Below are 13,712 nucleotides of genomic sequence, written 5' to 3'. Positions count from 1 at the left end.
TACCTAGGATCCATTAACATATATTTATTGATTGATTATAGTGATGGTTATTTTGGAAATCAAGAGGTTGTTACAACTTGGAACTTTTCAGCATCAGCATAGTTTAATACGGAGGAAAAACTTTTTGGATACTGTCTGCACTGAGAGACATGCTAAGTGCTTTCACATACATTTTCTCTTCTATAAGTGTTAGTTACTTGGTCGTGTCTGACTCATTGCAACCCCATGGACTGTAGCCTTCCAGGCTCATCTGTCCATGGAATTCTCCAAGCAAGAATACTGGAGTGGGCTGCGATGACTCCGCCAGGGGATCTTCCTGACCCAGGGATAGAACCTAGGTCTCTTAGATTGCAAGCGGATTCTTCACCACCTGAGCCACCAGGAATGCCCTGTCTTTTTTAAAGATTCATGCAACTCTATCTCCTCATTTTATAGATCAAGCTCAGTGAGGCCGAGTAACCTGTTTGAAGTCACATGGCTATAACTGACAAATACCAAGGCAGAGCTAGAAGTGGAACCCTGATTTCCATCTCCCTATCCAGTGGTACTTAATCCTGGGGAGCCCTATTGATGGTGGTCTCTGTAGAGATGACACCAGTCAACAAAAAGAACACTGGCAGAGCCTCCAGAAACAACTTCTGGTTTCTGCTCAATAATTCATTTTCAGGTAGACACAAAGGCACAGGGGACAAGAGACTAAGCTCTCTTGCTACTCGTTCTCTTACGACAGCAGCTTAAAGACCAGCTAGAAGCCCCTGATGCAGTTGGTCACTAATCTTCGCTTGGTACAAATTATTGTTTAATGCAACCTCGAACTTCGAAAGTCAAGGACTTAGAAACATGGATTTATTTTTCCCCAGGCATTACTGAGGGATAATTGACAAAACTGTAAGATATTTACAGTGAACACTGTGGTGATTTGATCTACATCTAGAAGGATGTAGATCACACACTACACACCACCACCTGGCTAATTAACACACTCGCCCCCTCAGAGATATGAACTTTGTGGAAGGAAAGCCACTTGGCAGTTCTTGGCCAGCGTAGAGATAGTGCTCATTTCATTTTGTATTCCATAGTTATGTTCTTTTTTATGTTAAAGGTCATATTGAGGTGCTTTTAATCATTTATCACTTAGTGATGTAGTGGGATCAGACCAATCTGTGTTCCTGGCCTTTAATTTATCTGGGAGATAACTGCACAGAGTTAAAGAAAATGTTTCAAGTACACAACAGTTTACCTATATTAAATGTAGTAGTTTCCCAGAAAATACTAGGTGTTTTTTTTTTAACTCAAAACTTCTTTGATACTCTGGAATGCATCCTTATCTTAGACTTTTCTTAATTGTTTCTGCCCCTATAATTGTTTGACAAGGGCTGCTGCTGTGTTTGACTATCAATCAAAACATAGTAACATCCTCACTGCTCTGATAATTCAGAAAATAAGAACAAGACTTTCTGAGATCCATCGCTTTGTGACATAGTATCATCACTGATAGTTCTTGAATGCCCTCTCCTCCACCCATGACCTTGCACAGCTGCCGCCTATGGTCTATGCTCCACTTTATTCTAAAAATGCAGATGCTGGTTCCAAATAATCCCGCCACCCCCTCTCCCAAAATGTTTTTGTGGCTACTGTAGCTGTTCCCTCTTTTAGTGGCTATAAAGTTGTAAAGAAAAGGCAGGGATGAACTGACTCGCTATGTGGGGAATGTAGGCCTAATAGACATATATAATAATAAGTGGATTCAATTCTTACTCTGCTGATAAAGTTCATGTCATCTCCACACAGAACTGCCCAGGAAGAAGTTGTTTACTGAAAGCTCTGTGTTCTTCAGCAAATTAACTGTGTCATTATCTGTTTGAACTGCTTTGGCCTGGCAGGTCAAGAATGGGGGAGGGAGGTGGCAGAGAGAGTGACAGGAAATGGGAAATTGTCTATCTGGGTAAGAGCAATGAATCTCTCCCAGTGGATGGCAGAGCCAACCAGAACAGGAAACGGGGTAGCAAAAAAGCCTTATCTGGTGACCTGATTTCCCATTGTACTGATTCCTCTCTTGCTGTCTCTGCTTTATTTAATAAACAGTACTAAGTTTCCCAGGCTGAATGTATACATTAAAATTCTCTATTTATTCTCTTAATAAACAGTTATCAGCGCACACACACACACACTCACCTAGTTGAGTTTCTCTTTTGATGTCTGTGCCTGAGCCTGCATATTACTAAAAATTACAAGCACTTAAAATAATTTGAGACCATTATTTCATGAGATCTAATTATAATCTTCATGTGGCTTCACTGGTCAAGCATTATCTCTTACTATTCAGGGAAATGGTCCAAGTTCAATGTTAATTAAATTTGTGATAAAAACACAACAACCAAACAGGTTTAACATACCTGTATTAGTATGGTTTTCAGATATTGGACAATTTTTTTAAAAAAACACTTTTTTGAGCATAAATTCTCAAATCCAAATTTCATGAACTTAATTTTTATGACCAAGTAAAATTCAAGTAAATGCATTAACAGGTTTATTGATTGGAACATCTAAACCTTGTTTCTATTTTCCTTGCCTAATTGTAAATTCAATTAGCACTTAAAAGGAATATTTAGAAAACAGCATATTTTCTATTCCAGGAGCACAAAGGGCCAAGAATAGCCAAGACACTCCTAGAGAACAGGTATGACCTTTCAGACAGCAAGAAGTCCTATAACCATAGTCCTATGTAACACTAGACAGAAACTGTCACGTTGGCACAGAGATCCCAAATAGACCCCCGAAGCAAACATGCCCACATAGGGAAACAATTTCCAAGAACCAGTCTTGCAGATCAGCGTGAAACAGAAGGACTTCCCACCAAGCATTGCTGGTGTTTATCTTTAGGGAAGGAATTTGGACCACTGACCTCATCTGTGAATGTTGTAGTCCAGGTCAATTCCAAATGCATTAAATATTTAAATAGGGAATGGGAAAGCATATAACTGTTAAAAGATAACATAAGAGATCATTCAGTGAGGAAAGATTTTGTGTATTAAGACACAAAAAGTACAAACCGGTTACATTAAGATGAAAACTAACATATTATGAAGTGTAAAAAGGCACACTGGACCAGATATTTTCAACACATAGTTGACAGGATTACCATCTGGAATATAAATACATATGCTCACTGATGAAGCCGAAAGAAAAATGGACAGGTGATGGCCATCCCTTCTCTGGTGGCTCAGTGGTAGAGAATCTACCTGCCAATGCAAGAGACACGGATTCCATCCCAGATCCAGGAAGATCTCACATGCCACAGAGCAGCTAAGCCCGTGCACCACAACTATTGAGCCTGTGCTCTAGAGCCTGGGAGTCACAACTACTGAAGCTCATGAGCCCTAAAGCTCGTGCTCCCCAACACGAGAAGCCATTGCAATGAGAAGCCCAAGCTCCACAGCTAGATAGTAGCCCCCGCTCACTGCGACTAGAGAAAAGCCCATGCAGCAACAAATACCCAACATTTCCAAAAATAAATATATAAATTATTTTTAATAACTGGACAGAACACTGGAATGGGTATGTCACAAAAGGGGAAAGCTGAACAGCCAGTCAATCTATGGGGAAAAAAAAAATCTGTTCAAGTCTACTAGTATTCTACAAAATGGAGGAAAAAGCAAAGTTAAATTAGTTGTATTTAAATACAATTAAAATACAGCTTCACACGTACCACACTGGCAAAATTTTCAAAGTCTGACAATATCAAGCATTGGCCAGGATGTGAAATAATCGGAATACTTGTTGGTGGGAGTATAAACTGGAACAGAGCCCTGCACAAACACTTTGAGGTCACCTGGTAAAATGGAAGATGTATCCTCTAAGCCAACATTTCTACTCCTAAGTATACACAGAACCTGGATAAATTTGCATATGCAAACCAGGAGACACAGATGCAAGTACACATGGCAGAACTACTTACAATAGCAAAACAAGAGAAGTCAGATGTCCATCACAGTAGAATGGGTAAGATATAATACAGTCATAAAATGGAATCAAAATAGTGAACAAATTCCAATACACAAAACAACAGAGGTTAATCTCAACCTAATGAATCAAAAATCTAGCTTGTAGAACACATAGTATGATTCGAATTTTAAAATGTGCGAGATGTTTTAACATGAAAAATGGAAGCGAGTCTTGCTCTTGACAGCTGACACTCTGTCCTTCTGATAGACTTTCCCGGGTCAAACTAGATCAGCACATGGTGACCCCTCCTGCCAAGTGAACCACTAATTGGTTGACTCTTGGGCTGCCCTGGTTTATGAATGGAGCTAATGAGCCCAAGGTCAGGGGTTCAGTCCCCATGTGGCCCAGTTGGCTTTGCTCTGTTTCATGCTCACAGGAGGCACCATTATTCCATAAACATGCAGGCTGAGTCACATGAGTGAGACCAATGAACAGACCAAGAACAGTTCAGGCAGTTCAAGCAGAAAATCAACATTAAGCTCAAGGCTCTGGTCAATATATAAATACCAGCCTTGTTACTCATAAACATTTTTGAAGATGTCAACCCAAAACCCTATTAAACTAGCCAGGTCCTAGGAGAGGAATCCGGTAACTTACTTGACACTTGCCCTTGATGCCTACTTCAGTATGAAGTTGTGTCCTTGAGATCCAGCTTTCTACAGGTGCTGACTTTGTAAGACAGCAATTCTGAATGAAATGTTGATTCTCAAGAAATTAGGCTCTTATGATTGGAAAGTGCTTTATAAATATATGATCAGGAAGACAACCAGATAGGAATGAAGATAAAAGCCACTGCTTACATAAACAGGGCTTGAAAATAACCTGGGATCTATTTTGATTTGTTGTTTTTAACATGTTCCTATTCACACAGAAATTACCAGATTAAGGAATGATGATAGGTAAATAAAACTGATGGAGGCTTTTTAAAAATAATGGCTCCAAAAAAAAATTTTTTTTTAATAAAAAAATAAAAATAATGGCTCAGTAAGACTAGTTCAGTGCTGCTTCAGTGAGGATAGAAAAAGACACATAGAATCATGGACTAAACAAGATACATATCAAGTGTTCTTTCAAGGGTATATTTGGAAAAGCCATCATTTGTACCAGGGCGTGATGATACCAGTTGATCTGTACCAAAGACGGGGAAAAGGAAGCTTCAAAAGTAGCTTCGACGGGGAAGAAACTTACTTAACAAGAACAAAGAACAGACAGCAAATACTGAAGACTGTTAGGAGGTCATCTTTGTCACTCAGGTTCGACTTTTATTTCTAAATGTTATACTCAAGAAATCATACAAAGTTTGTATAATCAGCCTATATGTCCTTACAGAAGGTTTGGAAACGCCTCAGTTTCAAAAGCGGCCCGAATGTCTTGCCCTAAATAGGTTATGCTACTTTCTGATTGGGTTTCAGTCTCATTTCAGTGCTCCAAGTACTTGCCATCTGGCAGTAGTTTAGAAACTTCCTTTTGCTTTCTCATAAATTTTGTTGAAAGCAACCACATAATGAAGAGTAAATGCCTTCTACTTATCCTTAGCAGGAAGCCGGAACTGAGTTCTTTGCAACGCCCTATCCAGGCCTGGCTGTACTGTGTAGACAGAGGCCTACACTGTAAGCCTGACTGCTTTCACATGCCCAGAATTCCTCCTATGAAGATCTTTAAAGAGGGGACTGGACAGATGTTTTCTTTCATCTTCACTGTTTAAGACAAGTCTGTGGAATGCAGAAATTTCAGAAGGTTCTTTGTTTGTTTGTTTGTTTGTATGTTTAGGCAAACAAAATGAATTTTAACTGTTTCCTCTAGTCCCAAGAACTGCTTGAGATCAAATTACGTTGATTTTTAAGCAAAAATGACTTCTAACCTACAAGATGTGATTATAAACCTTGCCCTTGATTTATATTCCGAGAAACTGCACTAAGAAGTTGTATTCCATAAAAGCCTGGGTCACAGTATTTTGCAACCTGTTAGGCAACTATTTTAAAGGGGGTATGTGTGTGTAATAACTGATTGGTACATGATTAATTGAATTCTGTCTCTAAGTAAGAGGTCACAAAATACTGGAGGCCAGTCAGCTCATTTTGTTCCAGGAATCTATAAATTCAGATGAGTTCCTCAGTGAGGCAGGTAAAGCCACATGGTTGACTAGTCTTTTGAAAAAGGCAGTGCTCACTTTGGCAGCACATATACTAAAATTGGAATGAAAAAGGCAGAAATTTTCTTGGTCATCTGAAAACCAAAGTAGACTCCTAAAACTTAAGCTGGAGAAGTAGAAGGCAAAGAGCTGTTAACTTAAAAAAAAAAAAAAAATCAGGAAGAAAGTACTATATTAAGTGACATAGGGTCCAGATATGAAGCTACTGTAATAATCGTGGAAGACAGCACAGGAGATTTGGTACATGTCACATGACTGTTTACAACTAACTGCCAAGCCAGCGATGACGGGGATAAGCACTCATGAGGCAGAGAAGGCCACGGGCCAGAGCAGCCCAGTAGCAATGCCCGACCACGGGGACAGTGGTGGGGCCTTGAAGGATGTGGAGACAGCCTCCAGGGTGCAGGGGTGGGAGATGGGGGGCAGCCCTGGAAGCAGGAGGGTTGGAAGCAAAGTTCCAAGTTACTGAGAAAATCCCAATCCTGACATGAGGAAATGGTAGGTGCTTCATAAATATGTGTGAAAACCTAAAAGAGGGATTTAAAAAAAGAAAATGATTAAAATACTCAGAGAAATCAGTGGAGTAATGTGGTGTTAGTTATTCAAATGAAGCTAAATTTAGCCCCCTGTTTCAGAAGTACCAGATGGGGAAACCAGAATGTGAGGGAGACAAGCCCTTCAAAATCATCCTGAAGAAACACAGAAAATAATACACATATGTAAAGCATCAACTATAACCTTACTTAGTATAAATATCCGTATTTTCAAAAAGCAGTGGAGGGACAAAGATGAGAAGGCAACAAGAACAGCAGAAGAGGTCTTATTAAAACATAGCATAAAGGAGGATAGCAAGCTGAAGCCTCCAAAACAAGATGGCCTGGAGAAGACCCCTGGGAAGGCGAACATCCATCGGAAAAGATGGTCCTCGCATTTCAGGCTGAGAAGGGGGATGGCGGAAACAGACCAGAGCGTGTGAGCGTCCTCAGGGATCCGGGGCAGGAGGGAATCACAGGCCGGCGCCCACAGTGGGGCGTGGGAACCTCCCTGCTTCACGCACGTGAGGGTGTGGGAACTCTGACCCTGAGCAGATGGGCCAAAATCTGTTTTTCTACAACAAAATAAGTTGTGGTGCTAAGAGAAACTTCTGTGAAGTGATCTGAAGAGACTGTCACCACAAATAAATCTTCAAAGAGAGTTCTTTCTGGAAAATTCCATCTAGGTCTTTTAAAGAAAAATGACACCAAACCACAACAGTATGTAAAACAAGAAAAAGAGACCAAGGGAGCCCTGCTCTTCCGAGGGGGTGGGCGCCCATGAGTCTCAGAGACACTTTCCCTGACAATCCTCTGTGTCCCCCCAAGACCGTCCTTATTCACTAAGTGAGTCCCAGCCTTAGAAATGAGAGGTGCCTGGTTGTGCCTCCCCAGTGTCTGATGGACCAGGAAAAACAAGGTGCTTGAAACATTTTCCCTGAATGAATGAGGCTAGGAATTCCAAACAAAAGGGAAAGATTTCCTTTAACATTGTGAAGGCTGGGAGATAGCAGTTGCGAACAAAAGATACTCAGAAGGAAGTGTACCCTAGGCCTGAGGGTGAATATGGTTATATACTTTTTTTTTTTATTAGCCAGCTGGGAATGATTTATTTTACTATTTTTAGGTTCAAAAATCTTAGCCTTCTCTTCCCTACCACTAGCTCTTTTAAAGTTACAAAATAGAGCCAATTGGAATACTGACCCAGCAAAATATCCCAGAGACAGGTGCTCTCAAAAGAAAAAAAAAATTAAAAAAGTAAACATTTCACATTGTATGCATACATCAAAATATCAAGCTTAAATTATACACAATTTTTACCTGTCAGTTATGCCTAAATAAGGATAGACAAAAAAGAAATAAAGTAAAAATAAATAGTCTTATTAAAAAAAAAAAGCAAACAAGAAAAAAAGATTTGGGGGTTGTTTACATTATCATTTCATGCGAGGAATTTGAAGTCAATCTGATGGAGATAATGTTAAGGTATTAACTTCCAAGTTCACTACAAGGGCAGGAGCTCTTCTCTAATTTCTTTTCAGCCAAACCTTCCCCAGAGGGATCTCAGCACGTCAATTCCCCAAATATCAGAGATAGTCACACAAGAATTAAACAGAAAAGTGTTTTTTCAAAGACAAATACAAATAAATTTTTGATGTGATCTCTGCCCCATTTTCTCTCCACTAATCATAACTAACATTTGTTGAGCAAGAACTTGGCCAAGCACTTTACACATACTTCATCTCATTTAAACCTCACAAAACCCTATGATGGATCAAAACTATGGGGAAATTAAGGAGTTTTTTCAAAGCCACAGAGCTAATAAGTGGTTCCAAAGCTTGTAATCTTCAACCACCATTCTCCCCCATTAATATGGATAATTGTAGGTTGCCTAGAAAAGTGCAGCAACCAGAGCAGCCCATGATCCATCCATCAATTCACTTTTTAAATTTTCTGCTCAATCCTGTCTGACCCTTTGTGACCCTATGGACTGCAGCCCACCAGGCTCCTCTGTCCATGGGATTATCCCTGCAAGAATACTGGAGTGAGTTGCCATCTCCTCCTCCAGGGGACCTTTCTGACCCAGGGATGGAATTTGCATCTCCTGCATTTGCAGGTGAATTCTTTACCACTGAGCCACCTGGGAAGCCCTTTAAGTTTTATACACTTTTAAAACTTTTTACTATGGAAAAACACAAACATATATAAAGAAAACAGTATAATGAATCCCCATGTATCCATCACATGAATTTAACAATTACCAATATCCTATCATTCTTGCATCTCCTTTACCGCTTCCTACTCCTCACTCGATTATTATGTTCTTGCAGGTTGTTGAGGTAAAAAGCATACATACACTGACATGCATGAATCTCAGCTATACAGCCTGACAAATGGATGCACACCTCACACATGTGAGGAATCCACATTCCTCACACAATTCAGAACATTTTGTCTCCCTGGAGAGGGCCTCTGTGTCTTCCCAGTCCTCAGAGGCAACCACTGTTTTGTTGTTGTTTTTCTAAACTTAGTTTTTCCTCTTCTAGAATTTCTATAAAAGGAATCACACAGAATGTCCTCTTGTGTCTGGCTTTTTGAGATTTATCCAAAGTTGTTGGATACATCACAAGTTCATTGTTTGTATGAACACACCACAATTTGTCTATTCCATTCTCCTATTGAGGCACATGTGGGATGTTTCCATTCTCAAGCTATTGTGAATAAAACTACTGTGAACATTCTTATACAAGCCTTTTTGCGAACATGTGCTTCATTTCTCTCCAGGAGTGGAATTTCCAAGTTAAAGGGTAGGTGTATGTTTGATTTTTATCTGAAACTACTAGGCTTTTTTCCAAAGTGGACATACTCCCTTATATTTCCTCTAGCAATTGATGGGTGCTGCTTACAGACTCATCAACGTTTGATGCTGTCAGTCTTTTAAATTTTAGCCATTCTAATGGGTGTGTAGTCTCAATTCATTGTGGTTTTAATTTGCATTTCTCTGATGACTACTGATGCTGAGCATCCTTCCATGTGTTTGGTGGCCATTCATCTATCTTCCTTTGTGAAGTGTGGGTTTAGGATTTCTGTCCATCTTTTTAATAGTGGGTTGTCTCGGGGGCTTTCAAAAAGTGGCTCAGTGGTAAAGAACCCAACTGTCAATGCAGGAGACACAGGTTCAATCCCCGGTCTGGGAAGATACCACATGCCATAGAGCAACTAAGCCCATGTGCCACAACTATTGAGCCTGTGCTCTGGAGCCTGGGAGCCATGACTGCTGAGCCCATGTGCTGCAATTACCGAAGCCCACATCCCCAAGAGTCCATGCTCAGCAGCAAGAAAAGTCATCACAATGAGAAACCCCAGGAGCCCCCACTCACTGCAACTAGAGAAAAAGTCCATGCAGCAACAAAGACCCAGCACAACCAAAAATAAGTGAATAAATAAATAAATAAAAAGTGGGTTGTCTTTTGCTTCATGATAGGAAGGACTGAAATGTCTCATAGATGCCACCCTGATGGGCACATGCCTGCTGGGCAGGGCGGAGATGGACACCCCTGCTCTTTGTGTGTGTGTGTGCGAGTGTGTGTGTGTGTCCCAGGAGGCTAACCATGCACTGGTCCTGCTGCTTCCTGCCTCTCCCTTCCCCTCAACTCCCTGCATTCCTCTGTGTCTCCCTTCTACCCTTTGGTATTTGGGTGGTCCTGCTCCAGGCTTCCTTTTCAAGGGGGAGCTGAGAGAAGGATCAGAATGAGTGAGTCTGAGATATCAGCAGTGTCTGCAATAATTCACAATTCAATAAATGCTGATGAGGTTAAAAGAAAAACTGGATCATCTTTATTACTGAATTGTGGAGTTCCTTACATCTTTGGGATACAAATCCTTTACTAGATACACATTTGCCACTGCCCACTTCTAGGCCATAGATGCTTATTTATTTTCTTTATTCTATTTCTAATAAACAGAAATATTTCATTTTGAAGAAATCTAATTCATAATTTTTTTCTTTTATGGTTATTGTTTTCTGAGTCATATCAGAATAGCTCCCTCCCCCCACCTCATGAATGTTTACTGTTCTCTTTCTAAAGCTGTTTAGTTTTAGCTTTTATATTTATGTCGAGGATCCATCTTAAATTAAGCCTATATATGCTGTGAGGTACTGGTTGAGATTCACTTTTCTTTACACGAGGTTATCCAGTTATTCTGCACCCTCGGTTGAAAACACTATTGTTCCCCCATTGAATTATCTTAACTCTGAAAAAAGTCAACTGACCACATCAGTGAGGATCTATTGCTGGACTTTCTGTCTGTCCTTACTCTGTACTTTCCTTTTTATTTCCTTGCTTTATTCTTCTTTAACATTATTCTGGCAAGTCTAGGTCCTTTGCATTTCTGTGTAGATTTTATAATTATCTTGTCAATTTTGACATTAAAAAGCCTGCTGGAAAAAAAAAAGAAAAAAAAAAGCCTGCTGAGATTATACTGAATCTCTACAATTATTTTGGAGAGAACTGACATTTTAACAATATTGAGTCTTCCAATCAATAATATTGTATCTCTTCCCATTTATTGGATTTTTTTTTTTTTTTTTTTTGGCAAGACTGAGTCGCTATTTACCTAACAGAAACAAAGCTATTTTCTTCAAAGCAGCTTGAATCTCCAATCCTTTGGCCACCTGAAGAGAAGAGCTGACTCTCTCTAAAAGACCCTGATGCTGGGAAAAATTGAGGGGAAGAGGAGAAGTGGGTGATTGAGGATGAGATGGTTGAGTGGTACCACTGGCTCAATGGACATGAGTTTGAGCAAACTCTGGGAGATAGTGAAGGACCGGGAAGCCTGGCATGCTGCAGTCCATGGGGTTGCCAAGAGTTGGATACCTAGCACCCGAACAACAACAATTGAGACATAACTGATATATTAAAAAACCCTGTACATATTTAATGTTACAATTTGATGAGTCTGAACATATGTATACACCCATGATACCACACTGGAATCTTTAAAAGGAAAAAAAATGTTACCAGAAAAATCTTACTCCAATGTTAAAAGTGCTTTATATTCTATTCTACCATACACAAAAGCTTTCTAATTATTGTATTGCTTTAGTCAGAGATTACCTTAAATAATAGTAATAATTTCAAATAGGGAAAAAATGAGTTCCCCAAAATGTAAATAAAGGAACTATATAAGAGTTAATCAAAAAAAAGAAAAAAAAAAAGAGCTAATCAAACAAAATGTGTACTACTAAAACAAGTATATCTTTGTTTGGGGTAGGGGTGTGTGTGTGTGTGTGTGTGTTTGTGTGTGTGTGTTTGCAGTTGATAAGGGGATGGGCACATAGTCTACCTGAAAGTAGGGAAAATTAGTCACACAATTTGAGGACCTGAAGTGTTAGACAAGGCTTCTCTAGTGGCTCAGTTGGTAAAGAATCTGCCTGCAATGCCGGAAACCTGGATCTGATCCCTGGGTCGGGAAGATCCCCTGGAGAAGGGGATGACAATGCACTGCAGTATTCTTGCCTGGAGAATCTCATGGACAGAGGACTCTGACGGGCTACAGTCTTTGGAGTCACAAAGATTCAGACACAACAAAGCGATTAACACACACACACAAAGTGCTGGACAACATAAGTGGGGGAAAAAAGATGCTGACAAAAAGATAATGGAAAGTGGAAGCCCTAGCTGATGGCACAAGATAGCCTCTTTTGTTAACTTCTTAACAGTCAAGTGTGATTTGTTAAAGAGAAAGCCTGGATGGGGCTGGAGTGCTTTGTGATATCCTGCACTCCAGTGGTGCAAGTCAGCTCTCTTGTAACAGTACAAAGACTGAGAAGTGAGAGATAAGCAGTTCTTCAACTCAGTTCAGTTCAGTCGCTCAGTCATGTCCGACTCTGTGACTCCATGAACTGCAGCACGTCAGGCTTCCCTGTCCATCAACTCCCAGAACTTGCTCAAGCTCATGTCCATCAAGTCGGTGATGCCATCCAACCATCTCATTCTCTGTCGTCCCCTTCTCTTCCTGCCTTCAATCTTTCCCAGTATCAGAGTCTTTTCCAATGAGTCAGTTCTTCGCATCAGGTGGCCAAAGGACTGGAGTTTGAGTTTCAGCATCACTCCTTCCAATGAATACTCAGGACTGATTTCCTATAGGATTGACCAGCTTGATCTCCTTGCAGTCCAAGGGACTCTCTAAGTAGTTCTTAACTCCCTGCTAAGGGTGTGACATTGGCAGTACTTTCTATGGGACTAAGACCCAACAAAGGTCAAGTTTTATATGGCCAAATTAATTCGACTAATTAGTCATTAATGCAATTTTGAACGTGATCTAGATACATCTTTTCCTTTGTGAATAAAAGGTGCTTTTAAGATAACCAAGTCAAACTGTAAAACTACTTTTCTCTACTGTATAGTAAGGATGATGTTGGCTAAAAACAGGAGTTTGCATAATAAAATGTCAATATTTAATAATTAAAAAAGCATTCTAATTCTCAAAGCGTATGAATGAAACTATTAAAATACCCAGTCCTCACCAGAGGTACACCAGCATCAACAATGTAGTCTATACTTTAAATATCTATTATGTAAATACGTGCAATCATTTCAAATTACAATTATTGCAAAATCAGGACAAATCTCCAAGAAAGCTGTGCACTTGTGTGTATGAATTGGAGGTGGACGTGAGGGTCACAGAAACATTAACTGTCCCAGAGCCCCCATTTCTCTATTAGATGTTCTTCAACACTGCACTCTTTTCATTTGTCCCTTAAAAGAAGGATTAGATAGACAACACCAAAAGAAATGTCTCCAGGTCTGCAGGAAAATGTGCTACTGCTTTAAAATAACCACAAATGGGCCGGGCCTTGGCTCTGCACATCCCAGGGTTACTCACGCTTACTTCCACAGCCCCTCCCTGGCACAGCTGTGGAGTAGGCAAAATTTATCTTTAGATTCTGCTACTTCCCTGTCTGGGCCACGGCCCTCCCACTGGGTCCATCCACGATGCTTGATACCTCATGCTGCCCAGGG

Source organism: Muntiacus reevesi, chromosome 7 (genome assembly GCF_963930625.1).
Source record: "Muntiacus reevesi chromosome 7, mMunRee1.1, whole genome shotgun sequence".
NCBI lineage: Eukaryota > Metazoa > Chordata > Mammalia > Artiodactyla > Cervidae > Muntiacus > Muntiacus reevesi.
This window is presented reverse-complemented; position numbering follows the sequence as displayed.